This window comes from Scyliorhinus torazame, chromosome 19 (assembly GCF_047496885.1).
Source record: "Scyliorhinus torazame isolate Kashiwa2021f chromosome 19, sScyTor2.1, whole genome shotgun sequence".
In the NCBI taxonomy this organism is placed as follows: Eukaryota; Metazoa; Chordata; class Chondrichthyes; order Carcharhiniformes; family Scyliorhinidae; genus Scyliorhinus; species Scyliorhinus torazame.
In genome coordinates, this window is record NC_092725.1 from 147221674 (window position 1) to 147238338 (window position 16665).

Below are 16665 nucleotides of genomic sequence, written 5' to 3' on the forward strand. Positions count from 1 at the left end.
TCCACCTGCTCCAATGGTCAATGTATATACCCTCAGATTTGTATATTTCCACTGTCACAAAATCCTTCAGCCTCCCCTCGATTTACTGGTTCCACATCAGCCTGTGTTTAGAAACAATGTTTATCTGAATCACTTTCTGATCTAAGCACATTGCGAAAATGCAACTTCTTTCCTGTCACTGGTTCATGTAACCCAACTTCAAATTTTTACTCCGAATAATACTCACAATATTCAGCACCACATTTTACATTCTCATTTTGTTAATTCATATTACCTATTGCTCAGAACTATTATTGCCACAATTTCACACGATTCACAGACTGACCATTGTGAGTCTATCTGCAGACTGGAATGCCCAGGGATCGTCATTGGCCACTTAACCCAACCCCAATGTTCACGTCTCGCCCATCCCGCACCCCGCGGGAGTCGATGGTGGCAGGACCGGAAGATCCCATCCCTGAATCAGAAGGCTGTTCATTCAAAGAACATTACAAAATTGAGCATAAACTAAGTTGACCTTTTAGAACAATCAACAAAGAAAAGTACAGCACAGGAACAGGCCCTTCGGCCCTCCAAGCCCGTGCTGACCATGCTGCCCGACTAAACTACAATCTTCTACACTTCCTGGGTCCGTATCCCTCGATTCCCATCCTATTCATGTGTTTGTCAAGATGCCCCTTAAATGTCACTATCGTCCCTGCTTCCACCACCTCCTCCGGCAGCGAGTTCCAGGCACCTTTGACTATCCACTCTGTCTATGCCCCTCATAATTTTGTAGACCTCTATCAGGTCACCCCTCAACCCCCGTCGTTCCAGTGAGAACAAACCGAGTTTATTTAACCGCTCCTCATAGCTAATGCCCTCCATACCAGGCAACATTCTGGTAAATCTCTTCTGCACCCTCTCTAAAGCCTCCACATCCTTCTGGTAGTGTGGCGACCAGAATTGAACACTATACTCCAAGTGTGGCCTAACCAAGGTTCTATACAGCTGCAACATGACTTGCCAATTCTTATACTCAATGCCCGGCCAATGAAGGCAAGCATGCCATATGCCTTCTTGACTACCTTCTCCACCTGTGTTGCCCCTTTCAGTAACCTGTGGACCTGTACACCTAGATCTCTCTGACTTTCAATACTCTTGAGGGTTCTACCATTCACTGTATATTCTCTACCTGCATTAGACCTTCCAAAATGCATTACCTCACATTTGTCTGGATTAAACTCCATCTGCCATCTCTCCGCCCAAGTGTCCAAACAATCTAAATCCTGCTGTATCGTCTGACAGTCCTCATCGCTATCTGCAATTCCACCAACCTTTGTGTCGTCTGCAAACTTACTAATCAGACCAGTTAAATTTTCTTCCAAATCATTTATATATACTACAAACAACAAAGGTCCCAGCACTGATCCCTGCGGAACACCACTAGTCACAGCCCTCCAATTAAAAAAGCATCCTTCCATTGCTACTCTCTGCCTTCTATGACCTAGCCAGATCTGTATCCACCGTGCCAGCTCACCCCTGATCCCGTGTGACTTCACCTTTTGTATTAGTCTACCATGAGGGACCTTGTCAAAGGCCTTACTCCATCTAGACAACATCCACTGCCCTACCTGCAGCAATCATCTTTGTGACCTCTTCGAAAAACTCTAGCAAGTTTGTGAGACAAGACCTCCCCTTCACAAAACCGTGCTGCCTCTCACGAATACGTCCATTTGCTTCCAAATGGGAGTAGATCCTGTCTCGAAGAATTCTCTCCAGTAATTTCCCTACCACTGACGTAAGGCTCACCGGCCTGTAGTTCCCTGGATTATCCTTGTTACCCTTCTTAAACAAAGGAACAACATTGGCTATTCTCCAGTCCTCCAGGACATCACCTGAAGACAGTGAGGATCCAAAGATTTCTGTCAAGGCCTCAGCAATTTCCTCTCTAGCCTCCTTCAGTATTCTGGGATAGATCCCATCAGGCCCTGCGGACTTATCTACCTTAATATTTTTCAAGACGCCCAACACCTCGTCTTTTTGGATCTCAATGTGACCCAGGCTATCTACACACCCTTCTCCAGACTCAACAGCCACCAATTCCTTCTCTTTGGTGAATACTGATGCAATACTATTCATTTAGTAACTCGCCCATTTCCTCTGGCTCCACACATAGATTCCCTTGCCTATCCTTCAGTGGGCCAACCCTTTCCTTGGCTACCCTTTTGCTTTTTATGTACTTGTAAAAAGCCTTGGGATTTTCCTTAACCCTATTTCTCTCGTTATCCAAGGTTCCTGAAAATTGCTGTATTTATCCTTCTTCCTCACAGGAACATGCTGTTGCTGAATTCCTTTCAACTGACACTTGAAAGTCTCCCACATGTCAGATGTTGATTTACCCTCAAACATCCACCCCCAATCTAGGTTCTTCAGTTCCCGCCTAATATTGTGATAATTAACCTTCCCCTAATTTAGCACATTCGCCCTAGGACCACTCTTATCCTTGTCCACCAGCACTTTAAAACTTACTGAATTGTGGTCACTGTTCCCGAAATGCTCCCCTATTGAAACTTCTACCACCTGGCCGGGCTCATTCCCCAATACCAGGTCCAGTACCGCCCCTTCCCTAGTTGGACTGTCTACATATTGTTTTAAGAAGCCCTCCTGGATGCTCCTTACAAACTCTGCCCCATCTAAGCCCCTGGCACTAAGTGAGTCCCAGTCAATATTGGGGAAGTTGAAGTCTCCCATCACAACAACTCTGTTGTTTTCACTCTTTTCCAAAATCTATCTACCTATCTGCTCCTCTATCTCCCGCTGGCTGTTGGTAGGCCTGTAGTAAACTCCCAACATTGTGACTGCACCCTTCTTATTCCTGATCTCTACCCATATAGCCTCACTGCCCTCTGAGGTGCCCTCCCGCAGTACAGCTGTGATATTCTCCCTAACCAGTAGCGCAACTCCGCCACCCCTTTTACATCCCCTCTATCCCGCCTGAAACATCTAAATCCTGGAACGTTTAGCTGCCAATCCTGCCCTTCCCTCAACCAGGTCTCTGTAATGGCAACAACATCATAGTTCCAAGTACTAATCCAAGCTCTAAGTTCATCTGCCTTACCTGTAATACTTCTTGCATTAAAACATATGCACTTCAGGCCACCAGACGCGCTGTGTTCAGCAACTTCTCCCTGTCTGCTCTGCCTCAGAGCCATACTAGCCCTATTCCCTAGTTCTCCCTCAATGCTCTCACCTTCTAACCAATTGCTCCCGTGCCCACCCCCCTGCCATACTAGTTTAAACCCTCCCGTGTGACACTAGCAAACCTCGCGGCCAGGATATTTATGCCTCTCCAGTTTAGATGCAACCCGTCCTTCTTATATAGGTTACACCTGCCCCAGAAGAGCTCCCAGTGGTCCAGATAATGGAAACCCTCCCTCCTACACCAGCTGTTTAGCCACGTGTTTAGCTGCTCTATCTTCCTATTTCTAGCCTCACTGGCACGTGGCACAGGGAGTAATTCCGAGATTAAACCCTAGAGGTCCTGTCTTTTAACTTTCTGCCTAGCTCCCTGAACTCCTGCTGCAGAACCTCATGCCCCTTCCTGCCTATGTCGTTAGTACCAATATGTACAACGACCTCTGCCTGTTTGCCCTTCCCCTTCAGGATGCCCGCTACCCGTTCGGAGACATCCTGGACCCTGGCACCAGGGAGGCAACATACCATCCTGGAGTCTCTTTCACGTCCACAGAAGCGCCTATCTGTGCCCCTGACTATAGAGTCCCCTATGACTATTGCTCTTCTGCGCTTTGACCCTCCCTTCTGAACATCAGAGCCAGCCATGGTGCCACTGCTCTGGCTGCTGCTGTTTTCCTCTGATAGGCTATCCCCCCTGACAGTATCCAAAGGGGTATACCTGTTCGAGAGGGGGACAACCACAGGGGATTCCTGCACTGACTGGCTACCCTTTCTAGTGGTCACCCATTTCTCTGCCTGCACCTTGGGTGTGACCACATTTATATAACTGCTATTTATATAACTGACGCTTTCCGCCACCTGCATGCTCCTAAGTGCATCCAACTGCTGCTCCAACCGAACCATGCGGTCTGTGAGGAGCTCCAGTTGGGTGCACTTTCTGCAGATGAAGCCATCCGAGATGCTGGAAGCCTCCCGGACCTGCCACATCTCACAGTCAGAGCACTGCACCCCTCTAACTGACATTGCGTCAATTAATTAGTAAATTAAATTTAAAAGTTTTTTTAAAAAGTTACTGTTGACTAGATGTTTCCTCGCACTAGATTTGTACTATAAATGTGAAAGCTAAATACAGTACTCTCCGATCTCTGGCTTAGATACCCCTCTAAATTATAATTAAGTAATTATGTTTAGTTAGCTTACCAATGCTTAATTTTTTTAATTTAGTGTAGATTCCCAACCAGCCAATCAGGTCACAGCTTTTCTGTGATATCACTTCAGTCCCCCCCCCCCCCCCCCACACACACACACAATTTGAAAAGGTAATAAAAGTAAAAATGAATAAAAATCACTTACTTACCTTCCGAGGGTCTCAGATGCTCTCTGGTTCTCTCCCTGCAGATTAAAAGTTATGGGCCAGAAGAAAGAGAGAGAACAAAACAGTAGGGAAAAAGCACCTTCTCCCACTCGGCACCGAATTACCTCACTGCACCAAATTACCAAGTTCCAAATTCCCACTTTTAGTGCAGAGTAGAGAGAATATTTCAGAAGAAATGTATTGACGAGGATAGAGAACTGGTTGGCAGACAGGAAGCAGAGAGTGGGAATAAACGGGTTCTTTTCAGAGTGACAGGCAGTGACTAGTGGGGTACCACAGGGTTCAGTGCTGGGACCCCAGCTGTTCACAATATACATTAATAATTTGGACGAAGGACCTGCATGCAATATCTCTAAATGTGCAGATGACACTAAGCTGGGTGGCAGTGTGTGCTGTGAGGAGGATGCAAAGAGGCTGCAGGGTGACTTGGACAGGCTGACTGAGTGGGCAAACACTTGGCAAATGCAATATAATGTGGGTAAATGTGCAGCTGGATCCTTTACTTCCTCACCAAAAGACTAATCTGTCAGGAAAAGTAACAGCACTTTCTCAACACCGGGGCCTAGCAAGGATGTGTGCTCAGCCCTCTACTGTGCTCCCTATACACACACACGACTGTGTGGCAAGATTTAACTCCAATTCAATCTATAAGTTTGCGGATGATCTGACTGTGGTGGGTTGTATCTCAAACAATGACGAATCAGATTGCAGAAGGGAGATAGATCACTTGGTTGCATGGTGTACCGAAAACAACCTCTCTCTAAATGTTAGAAAGACCAAGGAACTGATCACCAACTTCAGGAAGCGTAGCACGACCACCCCTCCCGCCCCGCCCATCTGCATCAATGGCTCCGAAGTGGAGTTAGTTGATAGCTTTAAGTTCCTGGGGGTCACCATCACCAACAGTCTGTCCTGGTCCACTCACGTTGATGCAACAGTCAAGAAAGCCAACAATGTCTCTACTTCCTACGGAAGCTAAAGAAATTTGGTATGTCTGCATCGACTCTCATAAACTTCTACACATGTGCGATAGAGAGCATCCTATCTGGCTGCATCACAGCCTGGTATGGCAACTGTTTGTTCCAACATTGGAAGAAACTGCAGAGAGTGGTGAACTTAGCCCAACGCATCAGACAAACTTGCCACCCCCACATTGATTCTGTATACACCTCCCGCTGCCTCAGGAAGGCAAACAGCATTGTCAGAGACCCCTCCCACCCAGGCTTTGCCTTCTTCCAGACCCTTCCATCAGGCAGAAGGAACAGATGTCTGAAGACCCGCACATCCAGACATAGGAACAGCTTCTTTCCACAGCTACAAGACTCCTCAACGACTCCCCCTCGGACTGATCTGTTCACTGTGAGAACACTATTCACGATGCCCTATGCTGCTCCTGCTCATGTATTTGCTTTGTTCGGCCCCTTGTTCCGCACTGTAACCAATCACTGTTTGTCGATGTACCATTTGTCAATGTACTCTGTCAATTATTCTTTTTTTGTCTGCTATGTACGTACTGCGTATGTTCCCTCAGCCGCAGAAAAATTATTTTCACTGTACTTCGGTACATGAAACAATGAATCAAAAAAAAAAAAAAATCCACAATAGTCCTCAACACCGGGGCCCCGCAAGGGTGTGTGTTCAGTCATCTACTGTACTCCCTGTACGCACACGACCAGGTGAAAGTGATGGAGGGGTGGAAACTAGAAGCAAAGTTGATGAATCCACCTCTCCATCACTTTCACCTGGTCCATCTCAGACACTTCCCTTCCCTTCCTTGATCTTTCTGTCTCCATTTCCAGTAATAGACTATCTACTAATATCCACTACAAGCCCACTGACTCCCACAGCTATCTGGACTACAGCTCTTCGCACCCTACACCCTGTAAGGACTCCATCCCTTTCTCTCAGCTCCTTCGCCTCCGTCGCATTTGTTCCGATGATGTCACTTTCCAGGGTGGTGCTTCGAAAATGTGTTCCTTCTTCCTCAACTGTAATTTCCCATTTACAGTTGTTGAAGGACCCTCGCACCCTCCCCTCCCTCCCAGAACAAGGATAGAGTCCCCCTCGTTCTCACATTTCACCTGCCAGCATCTGTATGCAAAGCATAATCCTCCGCCATTTTCGCCAACTCCAGCGTGATGCCACCACCAAACACACCTTCCCTTCACTCCCTCTGTCAGCATTCTGCAGAGACCGTTCCCTCCGAGACAATCTAGTCCACTCCTCCACCATACCCAGTACCTCTCCCATCACCCATGGCACCTTCCCATGCAATCGCAGAAGATGTAACACCTGCCCCATTACCTCTTCCATGCTTAACATCCCAGGCAGAAAACACTCATTCCAGGTTCAGCAGCATTTCACTTGCACCTCTTTCAATTTGGTCTATTGCGTTCGCTACTCCCAATGTGGTCTGTCACGCAGACATGGGGAGAATGTGCAAACTCCACACGGACAGTTACCCAGAGCCGGGATCGAACCTGGGACCTCGGCGCCATGAGGCAGCAGTGCTAGCCACTGCGCCACCGTGCTGCCCTACTCTAAATTTATTTTTTTTTAAGTATCATTGCCAGCCAAAAAAAAGTAATCACATTTAATCCCCCTTTCCCACTCTTGTTCCATGTAGTTACAACACTTCAAGTGCATACTGATTTTTAAATGTGATGAGTGTCTCTGACTCAACCACACCATCTGCACAGAATCCCTGAGCTTTACAGCAAATGCCATTATTCATGGCACATGAAAATTCCTAGATTTCCCACATGGCACAGAAATTGGAGGCAATGGTTCTCACTACCCCACTGCTCCACAAAAAAACTTTTTTATTCTGATTATTTATATGTTTAGTGTTGACCCTTGTATTAAAGCACAACAGCACCTTCTCCCGCTACATCAAGTTTTCACTTTCACCAAATTTCTATTGCCACTCTGCAAAGCAAGTTACTCCACTTAGCCGATATTCTCAGCTCTGTGCTCACAGTTTGCAAACATGTCCCACAAGCATTAATGAGGTAGGTGACCAAAAGAGAAAATATTGGAAAATTTCAGCAGGTCTGGCAGCATCTGTAAGGAGGGAAAAGAGCTAATGTTTCGAGTCCAGATGACCCAATGTCATCTGGACAAAGATGAGACCAAACGCAGACTGGGTGATCGCTTTGCTGAGCACCTTCGGTCTGTGCGCATTCAGGACCCTGACCTTTCCGTTTTAACACAAGACCCTGCTCCCATGCCCACATGTCTGTCCTTGGCCTGCTGCAATGTTCCAGTGAAGCTCAACGCAAACTGGAGGAACAGCATCTCATCTTCCGGTTAGGCATGCTACAGCCTTCCGGTCTCAACGTCGAATTCAACAACTTCAGATGATTAGCTCTACCCCACCTCGACCCCTTTGTTTTCATCCCATTTCATTTTAACTGTCTTTTTACCTTTTATTTCTTTCTTGTCTTTCCTTATATATGTTTTCCCCCCACTCTTTCCCAACTATCTTATCCCCCTTTTCTTACCCTTGCTCCCCTTTGCTTCCCCCTTCCCCCCTTTTTCTCATTTTACCCCTCTCCCACCCATGTCCCCCTTCCCCACACCTACATCTGTCACAGTTTACCCTCTGATTTTAGTTTCTCTGCTCTTTGGCCTTTCACGCCTTTTATTCTCTGGGGACTGCCACTGGCACTCTGTTCCCTTGGTTTCTGTGGTTATTAGCACTCTGTTCCCTTGGTTTCTGTGGTTATTAGCACTCTGTTCCCTTGGTTTCTGTGGTTATTAGCACTCTGTTCCCTTGGTTTCTGTGGCTATTAACACTCTGTTCCCTTGGTTTCTGTGGTTATTAACACTCTGTTCCCTTGGTTTCTGTGGCTATTAGCACTCTGTTCCCCTGGTTTCTATGGTTATTAGCTCTCTGTTCCCTTGGTTTCTGTGGCTATTAGCACTCTGTTCCCTTGGCTTCTGTGGTTATTAGCACTCTGTTCCCTTGGTTTCTCTGGATATGACTCATCTTTCATTCCCTCACCTTACAGTATAAATATTTCCCACTTTCTATGCCCTTGACATCGGGTCATCTGGACGCGAAACGTTAGGTCTTTTCCCTCCTTACAGATGCTGCCAGACCTGCTGAAATTTTTCAATATTTTCTCTTTTGGTCACCTACCTCATTAATGCTTGTGGGACATGTTTGCAAACTGTGAGCACAGAGCTGAGAATATTGGCTAAGTGGAGTAACTTGCTTCGCAGAGTGGCAATAGAAATTTGGTGAAAGTGAAAACTTGATGTACATAAGAACATAAGAACTAGGAGCAGGAGTCGGCCATCTGGCCCCTCGAGCCTGCTCCACCATTCAAGGAGATCATGGCTGATCTTTTGTGGACTCAGCTCCACTTTCCCGCCCGAACACCCTTAATCCCTTTATTCTTCAAAAAACGATCTATCCTTATCTTAAAAACATTTAATGAAGGAGCCTCTACTGCTTCACTGGGCAAGGAATTCCATAGATTCACAACCCTTTGGGTGAAGAAGTTCCTCCTAAACTCAGTCCTAAATCTACTTCCCCTTATTTTGAGGCTAAGCCCCCTAGTTCTGCTTTCACCCGCCAGTGGAAACGACCTGCCCACATCTATCCTATCTATTCCCTTCATAATCTTACATGTTTCTATAAGATCCCCCCTCATCCTTCTAAATTCCAACGGGTACAGTCCCAGTCTACTCAACCTCTCCTCGTAATCCAACCCCTTCAGTTCTGGGATTAACCTAGTCAATCTCCTCTGCACACCCTCCAGTGCCAGTACGTCCTTTCTCAAGTGAGGAGACCAAAACTGAACACAATACTCCAGGTGTGGCCTCACTAACACCTTAAACAATTGCAGCCGAACCTCCCTAGTCTTAAACTCCAGCCCTCTACCAATGAAGGACAAAATTCCATTTGCCTTCTTAATCACCTGTTGCACCTGAAAACCAACTTTTTGCGACTCATGCACTAGCACACCCAGGTCTCTCTGCACAGCAGCATGTTTTAATATTTTATCATTTAAATAATAATCCCTTTTGCTGTTATTCCTACCAAAATGGATAACCTCACATTTGTCAACATTGTATTCCATCTGCCAGACCCTAGCCCATCCACTTAGCCTATCCAAATCCCTCTGCAGACTTCCAGTATCCTCCGCACTTTTTGCTTTCCCACTTATCTTAGTGTCGTCTGCAAACTTGGAACATTGCCCTTGGTCCCCACGACCTGCCCTTTATGAACCCATGCTGTGTCTGTCCAATGGGACAATTTCCATCCAGGTGCCTCGCTATTTCTTCCTTGATGATAGATTCCAGCATCTTCCCTACTACCGAAGTTAAGCTCACTGGCCTATAATTACCCGCTTTCTGCCTACCTCCTTTTTTAAACAGTGGTGTCACGTTTGCTGATTTCCAATCCACCGGGACCACCCCAGAGTCTAGTGAATTTTGGTAAATTATCACTAGTGCATTTGCAATTTCCCGAGCCATCTCTTTTAGCACTCTGGGATGCATTCCATCAGGTCCAGGAGACTTGTCTACCTTTAGCCCCATTAGCTTGCCCATCACTACCTCCTTGGTGATAACAATCCTCTCAAGGTCCTCACCTGTCATAGCCTCATTGCCATCAGTCACTGGCATGTTATTTGTGTCTTCCACTGTGAAGACCGACCCAAAAAACCTGTTCAGTTCCTCACCCATTTCCTCATCTCCCATTACTAAATCTCCCTTCTCATCCTCTAAAGGACCAATATTTACCTTAGCCACTCTTTTTTGTTTTATGTATTTGTAGAAACTTTTACTATCTGTTTTTATATTCTGAGCAAGTTTCCTCTCATAATCTATCTTACTCTTCTTTATAGCTTTTTTAGTAGCTTTCTGTTGCCCCCCTAAAGATTTCCCAGTCCTCTAGTCTCCCACTGATCTTTGCTACTTTGTATGTTTTTTCCTTCAATTTGATACTCTCCCTTATTTCCTTAGATATACATGGTCGATTTTCCCTCTTTTTACCGCCCTTCCTTTTTGTTGGTATAAACCTTTGCTGAGCACTGTGAAAAATCACTTGGTAGGATCTCCACTGTTTCTCAACTGTTTCACTATAAAGTCTTTGCTCCCAGTGTACCTTAGCTAGTTCTTCTCTCATCCCATTGTAATCTCCTTTGTTTAAGCACAAAACACTAGTGCTTGATTTTACCTTCTCACCCTCCATCTGTATTTTAAATTCCACCATATTGTGATCGCTCCTTCCAAGAGGATCCCTAACTATGAGATCCTGAATCAATCCTGTCTCATTACACAGGACCAGATCTAGGACCGCTTGTTCCCTCGTAGGTTCCATTATATACTGTTCTAGGAAACTATCGCGGATACATTCTATAAACCTCCTCAAGGCTGCCTTGACCGACCTGGTTAAACCAATCGACATGTAAATTAAAATCCCCCATGATAACTGCTGTGCCATTTCTACATGCATCTGTTATTTCTTTGTTTATTGCCTGCCCCACCATAATGTTACTATTTGGTGGCTTATAGATTACTCCTATCAGTGACTTTTTCGCCTTACTATTCCTGATTTCCACCCAAATGGATTCAACCTTATCCTCCATAGTACCGATGTCATCCCTTACTGTTGCCCGGATGTCATCCTTAAATAACAGAGCTACACCACCTCCCTTACCATCCACTCTGTCCTTCCGAAAAGTTTGATACCCTCGGAATTTAACTCCCAGTCGTGACCATCCTTTAACCATGTTTCAGTAATGGCCACTAAATCATAGTCATTCACGATGATTTGCGCCATCAACTCATTTACATTATTCCGAATACTACGAGCATTCAGGTAAAGGACACTTATGTTGGCTTTTGTACCTCTGTTCTGAATCTTAACACCTCGATCAGTAACCTCTCCTAAGTTATATTTCCTCTTAACCTTTCTCCTAATTCTCCTTGTCGTCGAACCCATATCTTCCTGTAACAACCTGCCGCGTCGCTTACCATTAATGTTTTCACTTCCCGTTTTATTTCTTTTAGTATTCCTGGTCCTATTCACTGAGCTCCCCTCAGTCACTGTACCTTGTACTGTCGCCCTTTTTGATTTTTGACTATGGCTTCTCTGCCTTACACTTTCCCCCTTACTGCCTTTTATTTCTGTCCCTGTTTTACTACCTTCCAACTTCCTGCATCGGTTCCCATCCCCCTGCCACATTATTTTATACTCTCCCCAACAGCTCTAGCAAACACCCCCCCTAGGACATCGGTTCCAGTCCTGGCCAGGTGCAGACCGTCCGGTTTGTACTGGTCCCACCTCCCCCAGAACCGGTTCCAATGTCCCAGAAATTTGAATCCCTCCCTCTTGCACCATCTCTCGAGCCACGTATTCATCCTCTCTATCCTGACATTCCTACTCTGACTAGCTCGTGGCACTGGTAGCAATCCTGAGATTACTACCTTTGAGGTCTTTCTTTTTAGTTTAACTCCTAACTCCCTAAATTCAGCTTGTAGGACCTCATCCCGTTTTTTACCTATATCGTTGGTGCCTATGTGCACCATGACAGCTGGCTGTTCACCTTCCCCCCCCCCCCCCCCCAGAATGTCCTGCAGCCGCTCCGAGACATCCTTGACCCTTGCACCAGGGAGGCAACATACCATCCTGGAGTCTCGATTGCGTCCGCAGAACCGCCTGTCTATTCCCCTTACAATTGAGTCCCCTATCACTATAGCCCTGCCATTCTTCTTCCTGCTCAGCTGCGCAGCAGAGCCAGCCACGGTGCCATGAACCTGGCTGCTGCTGCCTTCCCCTGGTGAGCCATCTCCCTCAACAGTATGCAAAGCGGTATATCTGTTTTGCAGGGAGATGACCGCAGAGGACACCTGCACTGCCTTCCTACTCTTGCTCTGTCTTTTGGTCACCCATTTACTATCTCCCTCAGTACCTTTCACCTGCGGTGTGACCAACTCGCTAAACGTGCTATCCACGACGTCCTCAGCATCGCGGATGCTCCAAAGTGAGTCCATCCGCAGTTCCAGAGCCATCAAGCGGTCTAACAGGAGCTGCAACTGGACACACTTCTTGCACGTGAAGGAGCCAGGGACAGTGGACGTGTCCCTGAGCTCCCACATCGCACACGAGGAGCATGACACGGGTCTGAGATCTCCTGCCATGTCTTAAACCTTCGGTTAACTTCAACAATTTCAATTTCCCCCCCAAAAATGTAAATAAATAAATAAACAACGAAGAAAAAAATAAATAAATATACCAATGAAAAGAAACAGAAACACTACTTACCAGTCACTTACCAGGGATAAAACGCACTTCCTCCACCACCCAGCTTTGAATTCCCACCTCGATTCAAATTCCCAAACTCACTCTTTGCTGTCTCACTCTGGCTCTGTCTTCTCTCTGGCTCACTGGGAGAACTCACTGGGAGTGAGTTTACAAGTGGCTCTTTTTAAACTGTCCTGAATTGACTCCCCTCCCCCACCTGCTTTTAGATCAAAGTAGTTTAAAGTGACTGACACTTAACTGCCAACCAGTTATGTGAGTGGGTGGGACAGCCCTTGTTAACCTACACTGCACAATACTAGCTTAATTTAAATTAATTTAAACTCCTGAAATTTAAAAGGAGCTGCCTTACTGATTCAATTCAATTCAATTCAATTCCCACCTCGATTCAAATTCCCAAACTCACTCTTAGCTGTCTCACTCCTGGCTCTGTCTTCTCTCTGGCTCACTGGGAGAACTCACTGCGGGAGCGGGAGAAGGTGCTGTTGTGCTTTAATACAAGGGTCAACACTAAACATATAAATAATCAGAATAAAAAAGTTTTTTTGTGGAGCAGTGGGGTAGTGAGAACCATTGCCTCCAATTTCTGTGCCATGTGGGAAATCTAGGAATTTTCATGTGCCATGAATAATGGCATTTGCTGTAAAGCTCAGGGATTCTGTGCAGATGGTGTGGTTGAGTCAGAGACACTCATCACATTTAAAAATCAGTATGCACTTGAAGTGTTGTAACTACATGGAACAAGAGTGGGAAAGGGGGATTAAATGTGGTAACTTTATTTTGGCTGGCAATGATACTTTAAAAATTTTTTTAGAGTAGGGTAGCACGGTGGCGCAGTGGTTAGCACTGCTGCCTCATGGCGCCAAGGTCCCAGGTTCGATCTTGGCTCTGGATCACCGTCCGTGTGGAGTTTGCACATTCTCCCCGTGTCTGCGTGGGTCTCCCCCCCACAACCCAAAGATGTGCACGGTAGGTGGATTGGCCTTGCTAAATTGCCCTTTAATTGGGAAAAATTTATTTAAAAAAATAACTAAATTTAGAGTGCCCAATTATTTTTTTCCAATTATGGTTCAGTTTAGCGTGGCCAATCCACCTACCCTGCACATCTTTGGCTTGTGGGGGGTGAGATCCACGCAGACACGGGGAGAATGTGCAAACGTGACACAGAGAGTGACCCGGAGCCGGGATCGAACCTGGGACCTCGGCGCCGTGAGGCAGCAGTGCTAACCATTGCACCACCATACCGCTCCATCTGGAAATGACATAATGAGCCAATGATTTACTTCCGTGCCATAAGTTTCCTACCTTTCTATGTACCCGAACTATCTCCTCTTTGAATGTCTCCCATTATTCATTTATTGTTTTACCTGCCAATCTTTGAATCCAATCCACCTGGGCTAGATCCCTTGTTAACTCACTGAAATCAGTTGATTACTTACATATCTGATTTTCATTTGATAGCAGATCGATAAGAAACTGGAGGGAGGCCAGGATCGATCTCTGGTGGGGGTTGCAGTTTCAAGAGATGGTAATGCAGGAGTGGAAGAAAAGCCGATTGATACAATGTCTATTTAGATAGCCAGGAACGGAATCAAGCACAGTGCCATCCAGCGACACAGTGGAGGAGAGGTGTTGGAGGAGAATGGCATGGTCAGCCATATCAAACATTGCAAAAAAATGGACAATGTGCAATAGTCAGAACCAGAGAGAATGTCATTCCTGACATTGGCTAAGGCAATTTCATTATTGTGAAAAAGGTAGAACTGGAATTAATGGATTAATGCTTAATAACATTAATTCATGTATTCTATATTCACTGCTGCCAATTTGTACTTCTCATATTTGTAGCTCTTACTGTCACTGAGACACATTTACCTGTTTTTATTCCCTACCTTCACAAATTCACACTACCCACGTTTGGCTTCCTCAGCCAGATGCTCTGAAAGCTGACATTAATACCCTTATTTTCCAAATTCTGGTGGCAGCCACATTAACTGCTTCAGATTAGTTTAATTTTGAATCAAACTGATAAATTTATGATCTCAGGTACTCTCAACTTGCCAATACATTATCAAATCGCATTTATTCACCTTCCTCAGTTTCTAAACCTGGTAACGTATCGTGCAAGTTGTGTTGCCATGACAACACCACACCTCTCAGCATCCACAGATGACAGATTTTGAAGCCAACGACTTTAACACTAAATTATTCAAAGCCGTGATGCTTCAACAATATGCAGTGTGGCTGACTCACCAATCAAATGCAAGTCTCACTATTGCCATCAAGTAGCTCGAGACTCATAAAAAGGGCAAAGTGTTTGCCGATTGTGTCCCTGCGACATCCATACTGGGCCGTGTTAATCTCGTGCTCTACTCACCGCAATGCAAACTGAGTGAGGTTTTCACTTGGTTTTACATTTATATAATGTTATTTTTTCATACAGACAACTAATAAAATCTCAATCACTCTGCTGTCGACTTCCGGTTGCGGCGATGACCAGCTAACCGCACGTTTCGGCGGCTCCAGCTTAAACGGACCTTCGGGCTCTTTTAAGAGCCCCAACGGGAAATTCTTTTTTGACGAAACCCGGTGTGGGGTGAGGCAACAGGGAGTCCCCCCCCCCAGTGAGAAAGAAAAATATCGGCGACGGCGGCCAGATCTCGGAGAATCCTCGAGGGCAGCGGCAGAAGAAAGAAAGGAGCAAGATGGCGTTGGAGGGAGCCCAGACGACATGGGGGCCAGACCAGGATGAATTTTTAAGACGGTGTGTGGAGCTGCTTAAGAAGGAGGTGCTGGCCCGGATGCTACAAGCAATCGAGGGGCTTAAAGAGACACAAAAGGCCCAGGAGATAGAGCTCCGTGTGGTGGAGCAGAAGGTAACGGACAACGAGGACGAGATCCTGGGCCTAGCAGTCAAAATGCAGACGCACGAGGCGCTCCATAAGAAGTGCATCGAAAGGATTGAAGTCCTAGAAAATAGATCACGGAGAAAGAACCTCCGGATCCTGGGTCTCAAAGAACAAAGAACAAAGAAATGTACAGCACAGGAACAGGCCCTTCGGCCCTCCAAGCCCGTGCCGACCATACTGCCCGACTAAACTACAATCTTCTACACTTCCTGGGTCCGTATCCTTCTATTCCCATCCTATTCATATATTTGTCAAGATGCCCCTTAAATGTCCCTATCGTCCCTGCTTCCACCACCTCCTCCGGTAGCGAGTTCCAGGCACCCACTACCCTCTGCGTAAAAAACTTGTCTCGTACATCTACTCTAAACCTTACCCCTCTCACCTTAAACCTATGCCCCCTAGTAATTGACCCCTCCACCCTGGGGAAAAGCCTCTGACTATCCACTCTGTCTATGCCCCTCATAATTTTGTATACCTCTATCAGGTCGCCCCTCAACCTCCTTCGTTCCAGTGAGAACAAACCGAGTTTATTCAACCGCTCCTCATAGCTAATGCCCTCCATACCAGGCAACATTCTGGTACATCTCTTCTGCACCCTCTCTAAAGCCTCCACATCCTTCTGGTAGTGTGGCGACCAGAATTGAACACTATACTCCAAGTGTGGCCTAACTAAGGTTCTATACAGCTGCAACATGACTTGCCAATTCTTATACTCAATGCCCCGGCCAATGAAGGCAAGCATGCCGTATGCCTTCTTGACTACCTTCTCCACCTGTGTTGCCCCTTTCAATGACCTGTGGACCTGCACTCCTAGATCTCTTTGACTTTCAATACTCTTGAGGGTTCTACCATTCACTGTATATACCCTACCTGCATTAGACCTTCCAAAATGCATTACCTCACATTTGTCCGGATTAAACTCCATC